General features: G+C 44.3%; 1 protein-coding gene across 4 annotated transcripts in view; it reads right to left on the reverse strand.

The window, feature by feature from the left end:
* LOC147717827 (uncharacterized) overlaps positions 1-20,369 on the reverse strand; it is a 231,191-nt gene extending 210,822 nt beyond the window's left edge. For 3 of the 4 annotated variants that reach the window (XM_086920565.1, XM_086920564.1, XM_086920562.1), the window contains exon 1: positions 20,273-20,367. The gene's annotated coding sequence lies outside the window, so the exon portion shown is untranslated. Of the gene's footprint in view, positions 1-20,272 lie in introns of all 4 variants that reach the window. The other variant, XM_086920563.1, reaches the window with a different exon arrangement.
* Positions 20,370-21,738: the final 1,369 nt, after the last annotated feature.

Genomic DNA, 21,738 nt, shown 5'->3' on the forward strand with positions numbered 1-21,738 from the left:
AAAATACTACCTTACGCTTAACGCAAATTCATGACCATCTCACGCCTTCCAGTCAAATGTCTGGGGGATGATTTACAACAAAGTAACGCAGCACGGTGCAGCAAGTCATTTTGCTGAGCCGTGCTGCGTTAGTTTGGAAAGCACAGAGATGCAACATATTTACAAAAATATGTCGCATCTCTGTGCTTCCCCTGTGCTGGCGCACAAACCACAGCCATGCACCGGCGCAGGCACCCTTGCACCATGGTGCAAGGATGCCTGCGTCGTGGGGAGATTGTTTTTGTGCTGGAAGAGGCACCTTCCTGTTCAAAAACAATCACAAGAGGCTTTTTCCTCTTTCAATGCGTGCTTGCTATGTGATTATCCTACCATTTAATATATTCTGTTCACATGCATGCTACCATCTCACTTCATATTGTAGGTAAGAGTCTTGTATAATTCTTTCTACTTTTGGTGGTGTCAGCCATTGATAACAAATATGATTGGAGCGCTGCTCAGACATCTTTGGGACAGGAGTCTCCAGGAGCAGGAGTAGTTGGTAATAAATCTCAAGGCGGTTATTGCAATAAGTCAGTTCTGCGACCGGTTGCTTCTTCCTGGGTGCGCGTGCGCGGCTCCAGTGTTTAGACACCAGGGGGCATATTTACAAGCCCCTGCGCCACAACTATGTCACTTTTCGTGACGTACTGGTAGCGCAGGGGGCTCCTCCATATTTACAAGGAGAGGAAAAGCCACCCTGCGTGATTTTTCCTCTCCTTGTAAATATGGCCCCTTTCACAGGCAGCACTGTGCGTGGAAGAGGCGTCCCATGGGTGTTGCTGTGGGTGCTCCCACGCAACACCCATGGAACAAGACACATCTCCAGATTTACGAGAAATCGTAAATCTGGAGATGCGTGTGAATGCTATGCCACCCTAGAGGTGGCGTAGCGAGGCACAACGAGGAGAAATATTTTCATTTCTCCTTGTTTTTTCCCTTTTTCAATGCGTCCTGCATTATACAGCACGCATTGAAAGAGGAAAAAGCCTCTTGTGATTGTTTTTGAACAGGAAGGTGCCTCTTCCAGCACAAAAACAATCTCCCCACGACGCAGGCATCCTTGCACCATGGTGCAAGGGTGCCTGCGCCGGTGCATGGCTGTGGTTTGTGCGCCAGCACAGGGGAAGCACAGAGATGCGACATATTTTTGTAAATATGTTGCATCTCTGTGCTTTCCAAACTAACGCAGCACGGCTCAGCAAAATGACTTGCTGCACCGTGCTGCGTTACTTTGTTGTAAATCATCCCCCAGACATTTGACTGGAAGGCGTGAGATGGTCATGAATTTGCGTTAAGCGTAAGGTAGTATTTTCACCAATCCCAACAGCGCCACCAGGGGTGATGCCTTAAAAAGAGTTTCGATTATTTTGAACCCCATTTATCACTGTTGTCTAAAGATCTTACATTTTGCTGCATCCTCAAGCTTGGTGGAGACACTCTGCCTGCCCCTTCTATTTTTCATGGTTTGCATTGCTGTGAGGTGGTTCTCAGGATCCAATCCACAAAGAACAGATCTATCTTGGTATGTTATCTGATCCGACTACAGAGTCTCTGAAGCCCTAAACTTAATTTACTATTAACTCGTAGTTTGTTAATGCCAAAAAATCGTTACCTTATACAAAAGTGTAAGTTTTCTTTTGTGAATCAGGGGTCTATGATCTGTATGGCCGCATTGAGTGGGTCAGAGTTTGCCAAGCCACTTTCCACTGCCATATGGGCCATGTACTTTTGTAGGTGGAACCAAAAATATGCGAAGTGTATAGGAATTTGAGGAGTAATACCATTTCTATGAAGCCTGTGCAGCCTGCCATCGTGAGTGGTAGTTTTGCCCATCTCGTTATCTGGTCTTAAAAGTTCCAGATTAAAGTACCATGGTTGAGTCTGAATATTTCATCTGTGCTGAGACTGAACTAGAACCCCAGCTATTTGATCGAGGACTCCTCAGACAGCACATGTACTAGAATAATTGTTTGAAATCAGTTTGTGTGTGAGAGAGCACAATTTGAATAAAACGTATATCCGAGCCATATTTACAAGCATATCGTATAACCGTAGGAATGAAATATATACTGTAACGTGAAGTTAACACCCATAGCGTATAATTAACCGATGTAATCAAAGTAATATAGGAAATCACTGTATTTACTCTTGAATATGCATTAGATTTAGAAGGCCCGTATACATAGTGGGCGAATGTAGAAATGTGTAGAAATGCTTACGAACTGAAGAACGTGCAAGGTAGAAATCATGTACGTGTGTAACTTTAAATGGAGAAACGGCGAGAAATGTAACATGGAGAAGTGTGCAGAGAGCATACATAACGGTGTAACGGATGAGAATATAAAGTTATATTCCATGTAATTTGTATTCTATGTAGAATGTATTTGCGTATAATCAAAAGGCTTTGCTAAATGCGAATATATATATAAATGTGTGTTAAAGGTTATACTGTGTAGAAGGTTTTGTAAGAATGTTAGAAGGTTTAGCTCATATGTGATTTTAACCTAACTGACCAAGAGTTCGCAGGAGAGTAGTCCGCTGTATGTAATTTAGTGGGCTCACAGGAGTCGTGAATAGCCTTGGTCTGAATGTGCGAGACAAGAGCAAAAGGTCTTGCTAGATTTAAGGTGACCATACTGGACGAAGTTTATGGCCTAAATGTGATAAGAGACGCTTGGAATTTGAGCTTTGTTTAGAAACGACCGTTCACAGGACCAACTAAGGTTAGGAATACAGTCGTAAAGAACTAAAGGTCTGTTGAGGTGATAGACTTTGCGCCGAAAGTGTCAAATGTAATGTCGAATGAAGTCACCAGCAAGAAGACGAAGATGGCGCCTAAGGAGAAGGGTCAACTTAACGGACGACGAGAAGAGATGAAGTTATGGAATGAGCGAAGAATGACATCATTAAGAAAGTACGTGGTGGGCGTCGAAGGGGCATTCCACCCATACTGTGATTGTGTATTTTAGGGACAGTATCCCGGGGAGAAGATAGCGAAGAGCTCAGAGCGCAGATGACTTGAGCAGATGTCTTGAGAAGTCAGAGAGAGAGAGAGAGAGATCAGAGCGCAAGAGAGCAGTAGGCCGAGGACCTTTAGAGAGCGGATGGGTAGGCAGAGAGGGTACTGCTTCTCGATAGAAATTACCATTAGGGGTTAAGAGAGTTTGAACTTCTTTGGAAGTCAAACTGGTGACACCTTTTTAGGTAAGGAACTTGCGAAGTAGGGATGTCACATAGTACAGGGTAGGGACAGAATTAACTTGTCTATTCTTTTTGTAGATGACGCAACAGGACCACATTGTATCTATGCTTTAATCTACAGATTTGAACGGAATTGGAACAGATTTGGAATTGATTAATTGTATTTCTTTTGTATACTTATTGGACTTATCCTGAGAGGATTGTATATGCATTTAATTCTGATTTTATATAAAACTTTTAAAACTTCATCAGTCGTAAGTGGTCCTTCAGAGTTGCGTCAGTTTATGGGGTTTATCTAACCTATGCGGGGGTTGTCTTTTACTCAATGACAGAAAACAACCGATCCAAATTGTTGAATGAGATTAATATCTAAGTGATCAAAAACGGTATCAAAATCTCATTCCCCGCAGTTGGTAGCAGAGAAAGATGGTTTTCTTCTTGAGGAAGACAACCTAGGTCAGGTCTAGATTACCCCAAGGTCCCTAGTCATCGACGACCAGAAGAAGAATCCCTGCCGAAGAAGGTGCTGACGGTGCGTCGAGAGAAAAGCAGCAGAGTCGGTCGAGAGTGAGTATAAGGGTCATGCGTTGTAAGATTGCGGTATTTTATGTTGTACTTATGTTGTAATGTCAAGCGGAGTTGAATGCCTGTAGTGTGATTGAGGAAAGGTTGTGAGCGCGCGCAACCGGATAAAATCTTAAGTTCAAGGAGAGCTTAAGTGGTTCGGGTGTATCGAACACCCAGAGTAATTTGTTCACCATTGAAAGGGGGTCATGAGGTACCATTGATCGCCCGACAGACCGATGATAGGGGGAGCGTAAGAGTGAGTGTATGAGTAACGGACGCTGGTCGTACGTTTACTGTGTGTAAGTAACCTATCAGTTAAGACGATCGTCCGACCGTGTGAGGAAAGACGTCTCGTCAGTTGAGGTGACAATTACAGTTAGACTGTGCCCGTACAGTCAGAGAAAAGTGATCGCTTGGACGGAAGTAGTCATTTTTCAGCGTATGAATGAAAACGCATGCAAGATCGTGAGACGAGTGGAGAAAGGAGGGGAACTGCTGCAGAGGGGACGAGTGACGTCAGCGTAGAGCCGCGCTGAGATTGGTCGGTCAGTGTAGAGTCGCGCTGGGATAGGCGGATCAGCGAGAGTCGCGTAGGGATTGGTTGGTTTGTCATCAGGACGTAAATAAGGAAGAGAATAGAGGAAAATCGTAGATTATCGAAAATGAAGTGTTTTAAACGTTTAAGGGCGATCTTTAAGAGAGATAGAAGAAACTTGTATGCCGGAGAAGAAGCTCCACCAGAAGGCACACCAGCTTATCATATGGCAGTGAATGTAGGCTTACACTCGATATTATGGATCTCCGAGTGGAATAAGCTAACAGAAGGGAATAAGGAACTGACGTTTCCGAGATACGGAACGTTTAAGTTGGAAGTACTGAACCAACTGAAAGCAGTAATGCTTGCGACAAGACCTCTACCGAGGCCAACACAATTCGAAGCACTTAGTGCATGGTTTAGAGCAGCACACGAAAAGAGCTTAAAAAGGCGCCAAGAAAGAGTGAGACGATCGGTAAAAGCAGTGCAGGATGCTAAATGGGACGATGAAGCTAAAAAGTGGAGGGTGCAAAAGATAGAAGCAGACAAACTGTTCACAATGATAGAAGCTTCGGGAGAAAAGAAACCTCTAGAAGAAGATGAGGATAGCGAGACAGAGGAGGATCTGATAGAGAGACTATTAACAGATAGACCACCTCCGTACAACACAGAAGCCGAAAGTCCTGTACTACAGCAAGTGGATGGAGCTAGATGGGGGGAATATAAATCGCTCCCAGTAACAGAGTGGGATGCCAAGAAGGGTGAGGAAGTACCTCAATCTAGTTCCGAACAGAGAGTAGTGGGAAGATTTGTAGTCCAGAAGGTGCCAGAAACGCAGTATGCAAGGTCGTATCAAATGCCCGACGCCTTACAAGTACCTGTTACCATAGGGCCTATAGTATCAATCTACAACCCAGAGGGGGTCCAGCAGGAGGAACAGGCACGATGGGACAGAGAAAGGGCAGAGATAGAGGGAAGGAATAACACGACTAATTCCCAAAGGCAGTTGCTAGGACCAAGGAGTCGGAGTACCCCACTAGATTCCGCAACGGGTCCCTGGATAGAACAGGGGGGTCAAAGAGGACAGATGGATTTGAGGGGACCGAAACCGAAATCCTATAAGGAATTTGAGAGAATGGGACGCTGCCGAAGAGACTCAGAATAAAAGATTAGAAACAGGAGCAGAATGGAGTGATCAGGATAACAGGATCCTCTCTCACTGCGGAGCTGGCGAAAGCAGCCCTGAGTGGGAGGGAGGGAGTCAAGGAAGTAGAGGAGATACTTGCCATATTACCAGCGGCAATAGGCAAATGTGCAACGACAGAAGTGCAGGGTGTGGGGAGGTGCCTCGCGTCACCTTTAGTGAGGGAGAACGAAGGACGCAGGAGTACCGAAATAGTTTCAGATGCACTCACCATGCCCCAGATGAAAATGCGCGACATTGGAATCACGGGAACATGGAGAGTCGTGAAACGTCTCGACATGCCTCCGGTGATCATAAACGAAATCACGGAAACATGGAGAGCCGCGAAGGGTCTCGCCATGCATCCGGTGACCACGAACGAAGTCATGAGAATATGGAGAGTCGCGAAACGTCTCGCCACTCATCCGGTGATCATGAACGAGATCGCGGGAGCATGGAGGGCCATGAAGGACCTTATCAATTGTTGAGCGACACCAGACAGCAAGCGAGTTACAGTGGTTTAGAACAGCACGGAGGATCCTATATCGTATCGGAAGAAACCGAGCCGAAAAGGCGAAATGTAGTAATGGGGGATAGAACAACGTTCCACCACACCCCAAGGGAAGATGGAAAAGCTTGGGATCTAGAGAGGTGGGAACAAAGAGAATCAAGAAAAACTCCTCATAACTCACCTGTGCTTAGGCGTAGGGCGCATAGTGGAGGTGAGAGGGATGTAAGAGAACAACCTAGGACTGACGTACTGAGAGCTGAAATCAAAGCAAGACGGATTGATGTAATGAGTTTAAAATCAGATTTGGATGAGATAATTGATGGCACAGTGGCGATAGAAAGGTTAGAACTATATGAACCAGATGAAATACTGTTTTTATCTAAGGATGTTACTCGGAAAGCAAGGGCGGCTCATGAAAAACTATCTGAATTGGCAGACAGGTATATGATAGACATGTCACGAACTAAAGCCTTACAGGCCAACCATAGGCTGAATTGCACGGATCGAGATCTAGATGAGCGTAGAACAATTGGGCTAAGAGTACACATAAGGGAATTAATCATGTGTATCAGAATATGGAGAGATCTGGATAGATGGGAGGAAAAATGGTCCAAGAGGGGATCTGTCAGAAGGAGTACACTTGCGAAGTCCCAAGATGGAGACCTAATGCGAATGGAAGCTTTTCCTTTGCGAGAAATCGCGAACGGAAACTACGTGCATGTGCCCTGGAGTAGGGGGGATTTAGCGGCATTTACTAATTCTTTCCCCAAGTTAAGAGAGAACCCCGTAGAGTGGTACAAGCAGGTAGAGAGGTTCGTAAAGATCTCTAAGGTACTGTGGATCGATTTGAACACTTTGTTTGATGTCGTAGTACCCTGAGATTTGTGGACAGCATGCAAACTTAGTATTGAATGGCCCGCTTGTGAGCCTCCGAGGGATACTCAGACAAACGGTCCATCAGAGAGAGTAATGGAAAAGTACGAGAGAGTAATTGCATGGTTAAAAGAGAAAGTACCAGTGCAAGACATAGACTGGGTTAAGATAGATCGAACGACTCAGGAACCTAAAGAGGCAGTTCACGAGTTCTACGAGAGGTTGCTGAAAGCATTCAAACAGTATAGCGGGTTGGATGTCATGGATCCCAAAGACATAGGACAGTTTGTGTCGAAGTTTGTCTTAGGATTGAGACCAGACATAAGCCTAATGATTCAACAGCATTTGATTTGTTGGCAGAACAAACCTTTAGATAAGATTCTGAGGTATGCAAGGTACTGTAGCGACGAAATAGATTCGAAGGCAAAGAAACTCAAGGAAAAGCTGATGTTGGTGCAGATGCAATCAGCTGGAAAGGGTGGACAGCGACAACAGGGAACAGGAACCACAGTAAAGAAACAGAATAATCAAAGCAGAGATGAGGAAGAAAGACCGAGACCGAGGGTAGATATCGCGACACTTAAAAAGACAACAAGATGCCATCAGTGTAACGAGGTGGGACATTGGAGACGCGAGTGTCCCTACAATGTCGAGACGGGGGAATTAGAACAGGTGGAGGATGAGGTTCAAACCAGCATGGTAAAGGGAACAGCAGTCCCGAAGGGAAAATTTATCAAAGGGGGGAATCAGACTCCTCGAGCGCCGTTCCCTCAACCGCCTCGCATTACAAATGGAGGAAAAACCTATAGACAAATGCCATTGTTCGTAGGAGGAGAAGAATGCTACTACGTTGATCCTCTTACAGGGCAACGAGTGAATAGGGAAGAAGACTGTACGCTAGGAGCAGCCCTGGAGGTAGACCAGAGAGGACCATACGTAGAGGCCGAAGTAGCTGGATGTCCTACGACCTTTTTGGTAGACACGGGGGCCACTCGATCCACGTTGAGATCAGCGGTAGTCCCAGGTTTGCCAATGTCGGGAGAGACGATTCAGGTGGTAGGAGTCGCAAACAGGAGAATGACGAATCCTCTAACAGAACCAGTGTCAGTGAAGATAGGGAATTACAGTGATGAACATCAGTTTGTAATCTGTGATTCTAGCCCTGTGTGTCTGTTAGGAAGAGATCTGTTGTGCAAACTGAATTGCACAATACATTGCACACCTGAAGGAGTAGAAGTGCAGACCAACGATGAAGATGCCGATTTTAGGGTTGTAAACTCGCAGGAATGTGTGGAACTATATCCTACCTTGACAGTGGAGGAGCTTCCACAGGATTTGAGAGAGAAAGTGTCAGCTGAGGTGTGGGATTTTACTGGAGAAGAAATAGGATTGATCAAAGGGGTAGAGCCAGTAAAGATCATGGTAAGACCCAATGCCGAATATCCGAGAATACCACAATATAAGTTGACACCGGAGACGATTGCAGGAATAAAGCCTGTGATCGAATCCATGATTAAACAGGGAATACTGAAGGAGATCGTGGGAAGTCCATGTAACTCCCCGATTATGGGTTTGCAGAAGCCTAGTGGGAAATACAGAATAGTGCAGGATCTACGAAAGATTAATAATATCGTTGTTTCATGTTGTCCAGTGGTACCGAATCCATCAGTGATATTTTTCAGATACCGTTCCAAGCTGAATGGTTCACCGTGATAGACTTGTGCCAGGCTTTCTTTTCGATTCCGTTAGATGAGGAGAGCCAGTATCTTTTCGCTTTTAAGCTGGAAAATCGCGTTTTAACATGGTGTCGTATCCCTCAGGGGTATACGGAAAGCCCATCGATTTTTAACCAGCAGCTGAAGAAAAATCTTGAAAGTCTAGTACTGTCCAAGAACTCGGTTCTAGTCCAGTACATAGACGACCTCCTAGTTGCGTCAGAAACTGAGGAAGCTTGCAAGGTAGACACCATCACCTTATTAAATCACTTGGCTGAGAACGGACACAAGGTGTCTCCAAGTAAATTGCAGTATTGTCTCACTGAAGTGCAATACTTGGGCCACAGGATTGAAAAGGGAAAGCGGAAGGTGTCTCCAGACAGAATAGAGGCGATCATGAAAATGAACGCGCCTAAAACCCAAAGAGAAGTCAGGATGTTTTTAGGCATGGTCGGTTACTGTCGACAGTGGATAGCCAACTTTTCACTGAAGGCAAAACCGTTACTACAGCTGACGCACAAAGGAGTAAGTGATCCGGTACCATGGGACAAAGATTGTTTGATGGCATTTTTGCAGCTGAGGGAGGACTTATGTCGTGCCCCGGCTTTAGGAATGCCTGATTACACAAAACCATTCTTGCTTTACTGCTGCGAAAGAGAGGGATGCGCTTTAGCAGTTTTGGCCCAGATACACGGAGATGCGCGTAGGCCAGTTGCTTATTTTTCGGCTACATTAGACCCAGTAGCCGCAGCGTTGCCCGGATGTCTCAAATCCGTAGCTGCAACAGGTGTCAGCACTGAACGATGTGAAAGTGTGGTAATGGGACATCAGTTAGTGGTGTACGTACCGCACTCTGTAGAATTGTTAATGACCAGGACTAAGACTCAGCATCTGACGAATAGCAGGCTCACACGCTACGAGCAAGTCATATTGGCTGCCGAGAATGTGACCCTAAAAAGATGCTCCGTCTTGAATCCTGCAACTTTGATGCCACTTCCAAATGAGATTGATGATGAAATTTGTACAGATCATGACTGCCTAGATGTGACTGAACTATGCACCAAACCGAGACCAGATATCGTAGATGAGCCATTGACTGACCCCGATGAAATATTCTTTGTTGATGGTTCATGCGTAAGAGACGATATTGGTCAGCTGAGAGCAGCATATGCAGTTTGTACAATTACCAGAGTTGTGGAAGCCGCCTGCCTGGAAGGAGTACATTCCGCTCAGGTAGCTGAAATTATTGCTTTGACGCGTGCCTGTCTAGCGGGTAACAAAATTCGAGTCACCATATACACCGATAGCCAGTATGGTTTCGGGGTAGTTGACGACTATGGGCAGTTATGGTCTCAAAGAGGTTACATGACCTCCTCGGGTTCTCCAATTAGGAATGGAGAATCCGTGAGATTATTGTTAGAGGCATTGCAAGGTCCGTCAGCCATAGCAGTTGTCAAATGTGCCGCGCACACGAAGAATGTAGACTTTGTGTCGCAAGGCAACCGTTATGCTGATGAGGTAGCACGATACTGCGCAGAACAAGGTTATTCTCACACCAATGTAGAAGTGGGGGGAATACAGGAAAGAACTGAGTTGACAATGTTGTTAGACACTGTAGATACATGGGATGAGTTAAAGAGTGTTCAGGAAAATGCACCAAACGATGAGAAAAAGGGCTGGGAAACAGCTGGATGTACGAAAAGTGAAATTAACTTTTGGATCTCTGCAGATGGGAGAGCAGTTTTACCAAACGAACTTGTTAGTCCAATGGCAAGGAAATTGCATGGATCAGCACACATAGGTAGAGATGCCATGGTGAGAGTATTCAGACAAACATGGTTTAATCCGAAGTTTAGAGTAGCGGCAGAAGCAGTATGTCAGCGTTGTGCGATCTGTCAGCAACTAAACATAGGAAAGAGAACACCAGTCACACTGAGTCACATTGGGAGGTCTGGGGGGCCTTTCAATAGGATGCAGCTTGATTTCATTGAAATGCCTCAATGCAATAGACTCAGATACGTTTTAGTGATTGTCTGTATATTTTCTAGATGGGTTGAGGCTAACCCTACACGTAGGTGCGATACACTCACAGTAGCGAAATTGTTGCTTAGAGAGTTGATACCGAGGTTTGGGGTGCCATCCTCTTTGGAATCGGACAGAGGAACTCATTTCAATAGCGAAATAGTGAAGATGCTATGTTCAGCTTTGAGTATTGATCAGAAGCACCATTGCAGTTATCGACCAGAAGCTTCAGGGATCGTAGAGCAAATTAACAGTACAATCAAGTCCAGACTTGCCAAAGTTTGTTCATCGACATCCCTGAATTGGCCTGATGCACTTCCATTGGTTCTGATGAGCATACGTAGCACGCCAGACAGAAAAACAGGTCTCTCTCCACACGAGGTGCTAATGGGGAGAGCTATGAGATTGCCATTGGTTCCGACTGCAGCGTTGTTGAACATCACAGACGATTTGATCTTGGACTACTGCAAGGGACTATCTGATGCCATTAATTCTGTGTCCCTCCAGGTCCAGGCTGCAGAGGTTCCATCGGCACAAGACTTGTGCCATGACTTGTGTCCGGGGGACTGGGTCCTGGTGAAGAAGCACGTCAGGAAGAACTGTCTATACGTGCGCTGGCGAGGACCGTTCCAAGTCATACTAGTTACGAACACTGCAGTAAAGTGTGGAGGTTTGCCCAACTGGATACATGCCTCACACACCCGAAGAGTGCCAACACCTCTGGAAGAAACAGCTCCTCTCTCGGATGAGAATCCAGCAGAAAGCGGAGAAGCCACAGAGGGGGAGAGCCAAGCTGTAGAGGTGATCGAAGAGGCTGAGCCTGTATCGGAGCAGGCAGACGATGGTCAGGATACCAGTGGGACTGAAGTTGTCTCAGAAGAAGAGAGTACATGGGAATTCGAATCAGATAACGAACAAGCTGTGAGCGATCGGGAGACAAGTCCAAGAACAAGGAGCGGGAGGACAAGGAGTGACGAAGCTAGTTGGCCGGAGAGAAGGAGAAGGCCAAGCTCGAAAGCAAATCAAGAAAGAATCCTTGTCCCGATCTCTGAAGAGTCGGATCAAGAAGAAGACACTACAGATTCAGAATCTGAGAGTCCAAGAAGATCAAGAAGGGTACGTGTGCCCTGCAGAAGGTACGCCACCCCAGAGTGGACTTATCTAGCAGATGTCTTGGGGACAGAAATCTGGGAGAGTGAAAGAAGTGAAGGTAATCGACCTCGATCCATTTGTGGCAGTGGAGATATGGATGTTGACGCCTGGACTCGAGACTGAGGGGTTACTGACTTTCACACTTCCCATACCCACATACCTAAGTCGGATCAAAGAACTAGTACTAAATCGATTACAGTTTCCGACTTTTGGGCATCAAATACCAGAACAAGAAGAAAAAGTCATCCGTTTTGAATTATTGGAACTTGTTGTTAAAGCTGCAGGTACGAGAATAATTGTAGATGCATAAAGACTTTGTGTGTAAGCTATAAAGAAGAACATAACCTAGCGCCGAGTGGAAAGAAGAATAAATTAGGGATTACATTTAGAGGACGGAGAAGGGTTAGGGTTGTCTGTTGCTGAAAAGATAAAAGACATTGTTGTGAAAAGAGACTTTGTTGATAAAGAGTACTTTACAGACTGAGAAAGCAAATAAAGCAAACCAAAGACTTGCAGGGAAAACTTTTTCTTCGCAAAAGAAGGAGCTACGCTGTTTGATAACATGGAGAACGGCAACCCAAACCGAAAAGCCAAATGCATAATAGGTACACTAATAACGGTAGTAATCTTTCTTATTATTACAGTAGTTACCACATCATACATGGTAGGACATGAAACTGATAAAGAAACAACAGATGTAAAGCCTGTAACGACTTTGAAACCTGCTCTTGTTGGGAAGAAGGAGGAGAGCAATGTCATCCGTGAAAAGACGTTACTGGCAAATGAAGCTCGTAGGTTACATGTAGACGAGTCACAGGGAAATTTTAGGTCAAATGCATATGCCAAACTGTTGTACGAGTATATCGATGCCATGGAGGCCAAAGAATGCTATGTTTGTATGCAATTGCCGGCTTCCGTAGATGAAGGCATCAGATATCATCATCTCCCACTGACATATGGGATAACATGTAGCTTACTGCTCAGTATATTTTATGGTAGAGAAGGGTTCGAGTACTACTTTTCAAATTATGATTCGGTACTACCTGAAGTTCCGAATTATAAGCAAATGAATAAGTGGGACTATTACAAAAAGGAAGACAGACTGACAAAGTTCTTTCTTCCTTGGGATACATTAGATACTTCATATGCACGCAGAAATAATCTGACTTGCAAAGTGTCAGAGGTTGAGAAAAAGTTCATAGGACAAGTAGATGACCGATACAGAAGGCAGAAGATTCTAAAAATGTCAGGACAGTGGAAAACAGATTGGACCGAAGAAGAAAAAGCACACAAGAAGAAGGGTAGCAATGGTCCAATAGCTTTGGATAGAACGCAGAAAGGAAAGTTATGTTTAACTCGAAGCAAGACGTATTATGAGAGTGTATTTGTAGGTGAAGTGAATTGCGAACATGCTTTTAGGTTAGAGTACTATACGAAAGATTTTATGAAAGGGATGCAAGCGATTCCTAATGTATATTTTGTATGTGGAAGAAATGCCTATGTAAAACTACCTGACAATTGGTATGGTTCGTGTTACTTGGCAATTGTCTTCCCCAAAATATATCATGCAAAGGATTTAGCGATCATAGAAGGAAAGGCTTCGACGAGAACGAGAAGGGAAGTAGGAGATGCAGAAGTAGTTGGAGACATATTTGGAGCAATGTTTCCTATGTTAGGTTTAATACTTAACGATGTTAAGATCAGTAGACGAGCTACAGTTGTAGATAGATTATCTGCAAGTACTGCAAGGTCATTAATGCTAGTAGAAGGAGAGATGCAGTCAATTAGAGCAATGGTTCTTCAGAACCGACTTGCTTTAGATGTACTGCTAGCAAAAGGGCGGAGTTTGCAAGGCTTTGAAGGTCCAAGAATGTTGTACTTACATTCCAGACAATTCAAAACCACTTGAGAAGGTCATACAGAACATTACACAGATACACAGATACATAAAGAAATCAAAGATTTATCAAAAGTAAATGTTTGGGAAAAAGTAGGACATGGAAAGGTTGGAAGTTGGTTTGCCAACCTTGGTAAAAGCATTGTGTGGTATATACTAAAACCTGTATTGATAGTATTGATTTGCATAATCACATTATTAGGATTAGTTAAATTGTACAAATGGTATAGGTCGAACCGGTTACAAAGGTCCATGAGAGAGCAAGAAAGTAGATTAGCTGCTTTACAAGATCAACAGTACAAAAGTTTAAGAGCTCTCAAAACGATAAAAAGAGGGAATATTGTAACTAGTTCAGTGTAAAGTGTTATTCAAATTGCATTTAGTGATGACTCCTAGAAGTCATCAAAGGGGGGAACTGAGAGAGCGCAATTTGAATAAAACGTATATCCGAGCCATATTTACAAGCATATCGTATAACCGTAGAATTGAAATATATACTGTAACGTGAAGTTAACACCCATAGCGTATAATTAACCGATGTAATCAAAGTAATATAGGAAATAACTGTATTTACTCTTGAATATGCATTAGATTTAGAAGGCCCGTATACATAGTGGGCGAATGTAGAAATGTGTAGAAATGCTTACGAACTGAAGAACGTGCAAGGTAGAAATCATGTACGTGTGTAACTTTAAATGGAGAAACGGCGAGAAATGTAACATGGAGAAGTGTGCAGAGAGCATACATAACGGTGTAACGGATGAGAATATAAAGTTATATTCCATGTAATTTGTATTCTATGTAGAATGTATTTGCGTATAATCAAAAGGCTTTGCTAAATGCGAATATATATATAAATGTGTGTTAAAGGTTATACTGTGTAGAAGGTTTTGTAAGAATGTTAGAAGGTTTAGGTCATATGTGATTTTAACCTAACTGACCAAGAGTTCGCAGGAGAGTAGTCCGCTGTATGTAATTTAGTGGGCTCACAGGAGTCGTGAATAGCCTTGGTCTGAATGTGCGAGACAAGAGCAAAAGGTCTTGCTAGATTTAAGGTGACAATACTGGACGAAGTTTATGGCCTAAACGTGATAAGAGACGCTTGGAATTTGAGCTTTGTTTAGAAACGACCGTTCACAGGACCAACTAAGGTTAGGAATACAGTCGTAAAGAACTAAAGGTCTGTTGAGGTGATAGACTTTGCGCCGAAAGTGTCAAATGTAATGTCGAATGAAGTCACCAGCAAGAAGACGAAGATGGCGCCCAAGGAGAAGGGTCAACTTAACGGACGACGAGAAGAGATGAAGTTATGGAATGAGCGAAGAATGACATCATTAAGAAAGTACGTGGTGGGCGTCGAAGGGGCGTTCCACCCATACTGTGATTGTGTATTTTAGGGACAGTATCCCGGGGAGAAGATAGCGAAGAGCTCAGAGCGCAGATGACTTGAGCAGATGTCTTGAGAAGTCAGAGAGAGAGAGAGAGAGATCAGAGCGCAAGAGAGCAGTAGGCCGAGGACCTTTAGAGAGCGGATGGGTAGGCAGAGAGGGTACTGCTTCTCGATAGAAATTACCATTAGGGGTTAAGAGAGTTTGAACTTCTTTGGAAGTCAAACTGCTGACACCTTTTTAGGTAAGGAACTTGCGAAGTAGGGATGTCACATAGTACAGGGTAGGGACAGAATTAACTTGTCTATTCTTTTTGTAGATGACGCAACAGGACCACATTGTATCTATGCTTTAATCTACAGATTTGAACGGCATTGGAACAGATTTGGAATTGATTAATTGTATTTCTTTTGTATACTTATTGGACTTATCCTGAGAGGATTGTATATGCATTTAATTCTGATTTTATATAAAACTTTTAAAACTTCATCAGTCGTAAGTGGTCCTTCAGAGTTGCGTCAGTTTATGGGGTTTATCTAACCTATGCGGGGGTTGTCTTTTACTCAATGACAGAAAACAACCGATCCAAATTGTTGAATGAGATTAATATCTAAGTGATCAAAAACGGTATCAAAATCTCATTCCCCGCATGTGTATTCAAATACATAGTTGCATAGACCTTGACCATCGCTTAAGACCAGCTATCTAGTTCAGATCAAGTCTAATCTGCACATTGCTTTCTATATGCAACACCACAGGACCTACTTAATCTGATCTATGTTTTTGCTTTTGCTCGATAATTACGGTATCTAAATAAAAATTGCCATGAAAATATCTCATAGCACAGTCATTACCAACGTACCTTCCTCTAATCCTTCTGTAAGGCACACCCCTTTTTAACAATCTTGTATTCTGTTATTAGAACATTGGAATGTTGGGAGCTCCATTGAAAACAATGGAGTGCTCCGGGCTTATAATGGCCGGTATAAGCCTGGAGCTCCAACATTCCAATGTTTCTTTCGGCTTCAGGGAGCCTGAGGGGATTCCAATCCCCTCACGCTTTCTAAGGCTTTGTTCTTTTTTGTTAGAACATTCTGCCCTCTAGTGGCAGAATGTTCTAATAGCCTTATAGCCCTTCGTAGCTGGGGTATACTGGCTATTAAAGTCCCTCTCCCTTCAGCTCGGGCCTTTAACGCTGGAGAGGGCCTTTAATAGCCGGTATAGCCCTTTACGGCGGGCTATAAGGCTATAATAAATACCCCTACAAATATGAAGGCACTCTTGGTGCTCGTCAACGCGCAGAACATGATGACAATAAACACAAACGTTCCACAGGAGACACGTGTGGGCTTCACTGGCAGGATGAGACCCTCTGTGCCCTTGTGGATCAGCAAGAAGTGACTTATTTTTCAAGAGCAGCATTTTCACTTCCAGAGATCAGAGCTAGAGCTGTGGATGAAACATGTCTATCCACAGGGAGGATGTTCACGCAGCAGTACACACAACCTTTCTTCTTTGCTTCCAGCCAGCTCCCTGGTGGGAGGGAGTTAAGCAGGTTAAAGTGAAAGGTCACACCAGTATGTGATTGGTAATGACCAATAAGTGAATAAAACCAAGATCCCATGCTTTCTTCATGCAAAGGTTGCATCAAATTGGATTTTATATATTTACTTATTATAAAGTGCTATTATCACATTAAATTAATCATGGTGCAGGACCTCAGATGCCAAAGGAGGCAGATGTGAAAATGCATCAGAGTGAAAATCACTCACCCACTATCAAAGCAAAACGGTGTTTTCAAGGCGTTCAAAAAAACAAGCACTGGCATAGCCAATAGTTCTCGTCTTCGGGACCTTATAAGTGTTTAGCCTTGCAACAGTTGATATTGTTGCACCAAGGATATTGTGCTGCAAAAGTAAATACTTATAAGGTCCGAAAAGCAAGACCTATTGGCTATGCCAATGCTTGTTTTAATAGACTGACAGTGTCATGTGAAGAAATAAGTACAGGTGCCAAGCACTGACTAACACTGGCACTCATTAAGCACTGGGACTCAAGCCCGTCCCTGACACGTCAAGTGAGGTGAATCACGAAATGGTGCTTTTACATGATCCGATGCGTAGGGAAAAACTCCCTTTATTTAGGATTCCAACAAAAGATACAAGCCACTTTTAGTATAGTCCTCATCCATCTGGACTTCGACAATGGTTTATAATGCACAGCACTCAACTAAGTGATCAAAAAGAATCTGGAATGCAACTTCAAAATAACTCATCAACCTTCATATAAGTCCATGCATTTTCCTTGCTCTTCAGTTTATACACTGGCTGCCTTTGACTAGGAGTATCCCTTTCAAAACATGATGTCCAGCTCCTAGTGCCATCCAAGGTTGTGTGTGTGGTTGTGTGTATGGTTGTGTGTGTGTGGTTGTGTGTGTGGTTGTGTGTGCAGTTATGTATGTGGTTGTGTGTGTGCAGTTGTGTGTGTGGTTGTGTGGTTGGGTGTAGTTGTGTGCGTGGTTGTGTGGTTGGGTGCGTGGTGTGTGTGTGTGTGGTTGTGTGTGTGGTTTGTATGTGTGGTTGTGTGTGTGGTTGTTTGTGGTTGTGTGTATGTGTGGTTGTGTGTGGTTGTGTGTGGGTGTGTGTGGTTGTGTATGTGTGGTTGTGTGTGTGTGTGGTTGTGGGTGGGTGTGGTTGTGTGTGTGGTTGTGTGTGTGGTTGTGTGTGTGGTTGTGTGTGTGGTTGTTTGTGGTGTGTGTGTGGTTGTGTGTGTGGTTGTGTGTGTGTGGTTGTGTGTGTGTGGTTGTTTGTGTGTGTGGTTGTGTGTTGTGTGTGTTTGTGTGTGGTTGTGGTTGTGTGTGTGTGGTTGTGTGTGTTTATGTGTGGTTGTGTGTGTGGTTGTGGGTCTGGTTGTGTGGGTGGTTGTGTGGGTGGTTGTCATTGTGTGTGTGGTTGTGTGTGTGGGTGTGTGTGTGGTTGTGTATGGTTGTGGTTGTGTGTGTGTGTTTTTGTGTGTGGTTGTGGTTGTGTGTGTGGTTGTGGTTGTGGGTGTGGATGTGGGTGTGGTTGCGTGGGTAGTTGTGGTTGTGTGGGTAGTTGTGGCTGTGTGTGCGGTTGTGTGTGTTTGTGTGTGGTTGCGGTTGTGTATGTTGTTGTGGGTGTGGTTGTGCATGTGGTTGTGTGGGTGGTTGTGGTTGTGTGTGTGGTTGTGTGTGTGGTTGTGTGTGTGGTTGTGTGTGGGTGTGGTTGTGTGTGTGGTTGTGGGTATGGCTGTGTGGTTGTGTGGGTAGTTGTGGTTGTGTGTGGTTGTGACAATAGCCATTTGTTGCACCAAGGATATTGTGCTGAAGTTATGCAGCACAATATCCTTGGTACAAAAACATCAAGTGTTGCATGGCTAAACACTTATAAGGTCCCAAAGGCAAGACCTATTGGCTATGCCAATTTACACTCGGAATTTGTGAATAAGTAAAAAGCAGTAAACTTATTCATAAGTGTAAATTACTTAAAAGTGTAATTTCCTTTATAAATCAGGCCTTCTTTGTGGAAATGTAGCTGTTACACTGGAATATGGAATTGGGAATAACATGCATAACGGCTGGTATTTCATTGTTGACTTCCGTAACCGGCTCCTATTTTGGTAGAATAAACATGTCAATTTCACGCTCTTCTACAGTGACCTATGAAGTAGAGGGACAAGCCGCTCTTTTGAGTTCATAGTAATGACGTAGTGTCTGCGAGTCACTCTCAGCCCATGCGCCATGGATGTGCAAGGCCCAGCCTGTTTTATAAGTGCACAAACATGAATCGTTCCCAATTCTCAATTTCCTATGAAGTCCCCCCATGTGGGCTAGCTACGTCCTCACTCGATAACTACTGCATATACACAGCGCTTTAAATGGGCCACTACTCGCCGGTACTAAGTACCGGCACTTCTCATTTTTATCGCTCTGAGTATCGTCACTTCTCTGCTGCCAAGGAGAGTACCAGTACTCATCAAAGGTAGGCTCATTTTTGCTTTGGCTCACACAGTTTGACAGCCAAAGCGCCTCTAGCCCAAGCTGAGCCACGTCTAAACAATTGAGCAGGGCTCATCTGCATAATGTCTGGTGTTCCTCACCTCTCTGTGTTTGACAGAGCAGGGTCCATTCAGGCCCTGAGCTGTCAATCATTTTCACACCATGGTGTGCATTTGTGCACACACTCAAATCCAGGCATCCCGTTCACAACAGCAATAGCAGCAATTAAGAAAGTCAGAAAGAGATAAGGGGTGTAAAATGGCCTTTATCCCAACTGAGACTTTTGTGTGAGTGTCTGTCTGCTCCTGTCTGGGTGTTTGCCTGCTTGTGTGTGCATGTTTGTGTGTGTGTGTGTGTGTGTGTGAGAAAAGCGAGTGAAAGAGGGAGAGAATCCAGACACTAGGGGGGTATTTTAAAGGACATTGTCGGAATGCTTTGTGTGAGCATTGCTGCTTGTTTCTGTGAGTGCGCAATCAAGAATATATAAGTAATCGGCCACATAGTAGAAGTGTCTTATATGTCTTTTCCTTAACCCCGCCCCTAGCCCCGCCCACTTTCTACACTTAGCTCATTTTAAGAGTACCTGCGCTTATTTTTTCCCATTTAAAGCACTGCATATACACACACATACATGACACTACAGCAGCTGTTTACTAGGCGCGGGATAATCATTAGGATTCCTGTATCAATCTGAAATATGCTTTTACTAAATGTATACATTCTTTCCTTTTTAGAAACACAGTGGGCTTGTGTACCTGCTACATGATAATACTTTTTGTATAGCGCTTCATATTGTTGTTAATAACATAGGTTATTATTGGCTAATTTTCCAGTAGTTAATAAAATGACATCACAAAGATGCAAGTCTAGGTTTGCCTTGCCAGAGTCTAAACCGAAGCCTTGGACCACGAATTTGTCAGGAGTTTAGGTAGAACTGACTGAGGAATCTTGCAAACAAGTAAGCAAGCAATGCACACACGCGCACGCGCGCACGGTCTCCTGAATGTCACCTATAGGCTACTATAGGTTTTGCCTTTCACTTAAGTGAGGGTCAAAGTCTCAATATCTTTGAGCTGGGTAATATTAACGGGTGTTACTGCAAAGCATTTATCACTCCACAGAGTTCTATATGTAGTACAGCCATTGATATAATTAACCCCATCCAGCTTACCTGTTAATATTGGAAGCACAAGGATCGCCAAAACCTTCATTTTAGGATAAAAATATGGCCGGAGGACCATGCACCGATATGAATCTCTTCTCTGTGAAATCCCCTCCGAGGTATTGAGACAGAAACTTTCATCAGGAAGTAAATTTAAGGAACTGGGAGGGATGTGGTTCTTTTACGTTTCTTTTGAGCTAATGAGAAAAGCGCAAGGGCCAGAAATCTGCTGTGGTAGGGGCATTTTGAGCATGAAATAGGAAAGTTCACATCATATTGTTATACACATTCAAGGGTGCCCTTTTGAAAATATGATTTGTGTAATCACCGTCAAGCTCTGGTCAACCAGCAGCATCTTCAGAACAGGGATTGGAGAAAGGAGGAATGGGGTGAACAAAGGGTCAACAGTGTGTGTGTGATTGTGTGTGTGGTTGTGTGTGTTGTGTGTGTGTGTGGTTGTGTGTGGTTGTGGTTGTGTGTATGTGGTTGTGTGTTTGTGATTGTGTGGTTGTGGTTATGTTTGTGGTTGTGTGGGTGGTTGTGGTTGTGTGTGTGGTTGTGGTTGTGTGTGTGGTTGTGGGTGGTTGTGTGTGTGGTTGTGTGTGTGGTTGTGTGTGTGTGGTTGTATGTTTTTGTGTGTGGTTGTGGTTGTGTGTGTGGTTATGTGTGTGTAATTGTGTGTGTTTGTCTGTGGTTGTGGTTGTGTGTGTGGTTGTGTGTGTATTTGTGTGGGTGGTTGTGGTTGTGTGTGTGCGGTTGTGTGTGTGTGTGGTTGTGTGTGGTTGTGTGTGGTTGTGTGTGTTGTTGTGGTTGTTTGTGTGTGTGGTTGTGTGCGTTTGTGTGTGGTTATGGTTGTGTGTGTGGTTGTGGGTGTGGGTGTGGTTGTGTATGTGGTTGTGTGGGTAGTTGTGGTTGTGTGTGTGGTTGTGTGTGGTTGTGGTTATGACAATAACCATTTGTTGCGCCAAGGATATTGTTCAGTAAGGGTACCTCTGCGGCAGACTGGTACAGTAAGGGTACCTCTGCCTGGCACACTAAGGGTGCCTGAGCAAAAGACCTGGAGCCGCAGGGAGGTTCCGGGGAAACCGCAACAGCGCCCCGTTAGTCCTTAGGGCAGTTGGGGGGCCTGACCAACCGGGGGTGTGCCACACCACGCTCCGCCCTGAAAGGGGCGGGAGTAGAATGCATGATCACGTGATCCAGAAGGGGATCTACAAAGGTGCTGCACTGTCCGGGCATCGACCCACCGTGCCGGATGGCTCATTAGGCGGGCGCGGCAGCGAGGGGCTGCCGGCCCTGGATTGCCCGTAAGATAACCCACAGATAACGGCATACTTTTGTGTATGAAAATAAACCTGCAGCAGTTCTTTACCCATAACAATGTGTCCTGTGTATTCATTATATGGGCAAGTGTATAAAATGCAAGGGGGAGCGGATGACGGTGTGGGCACTAATGACACTACAGCAGCCCTTTA

Source organism: Lissotriton vulgaris, chromosome 5, assembly GCF_964263255.1.
Source record: "Lissotriton vulgaris chromosome 5, aLisVul1.2, whole genome shotgun sequence".
In the NCBI taxonomy this organism is placed as follows: domain Eukaryota; kingdom Metazoa; phylum Chordata; class Amphibia; order Caudata; family Salamandridae; genus Lissotriton; species Lissotriton vulgaris.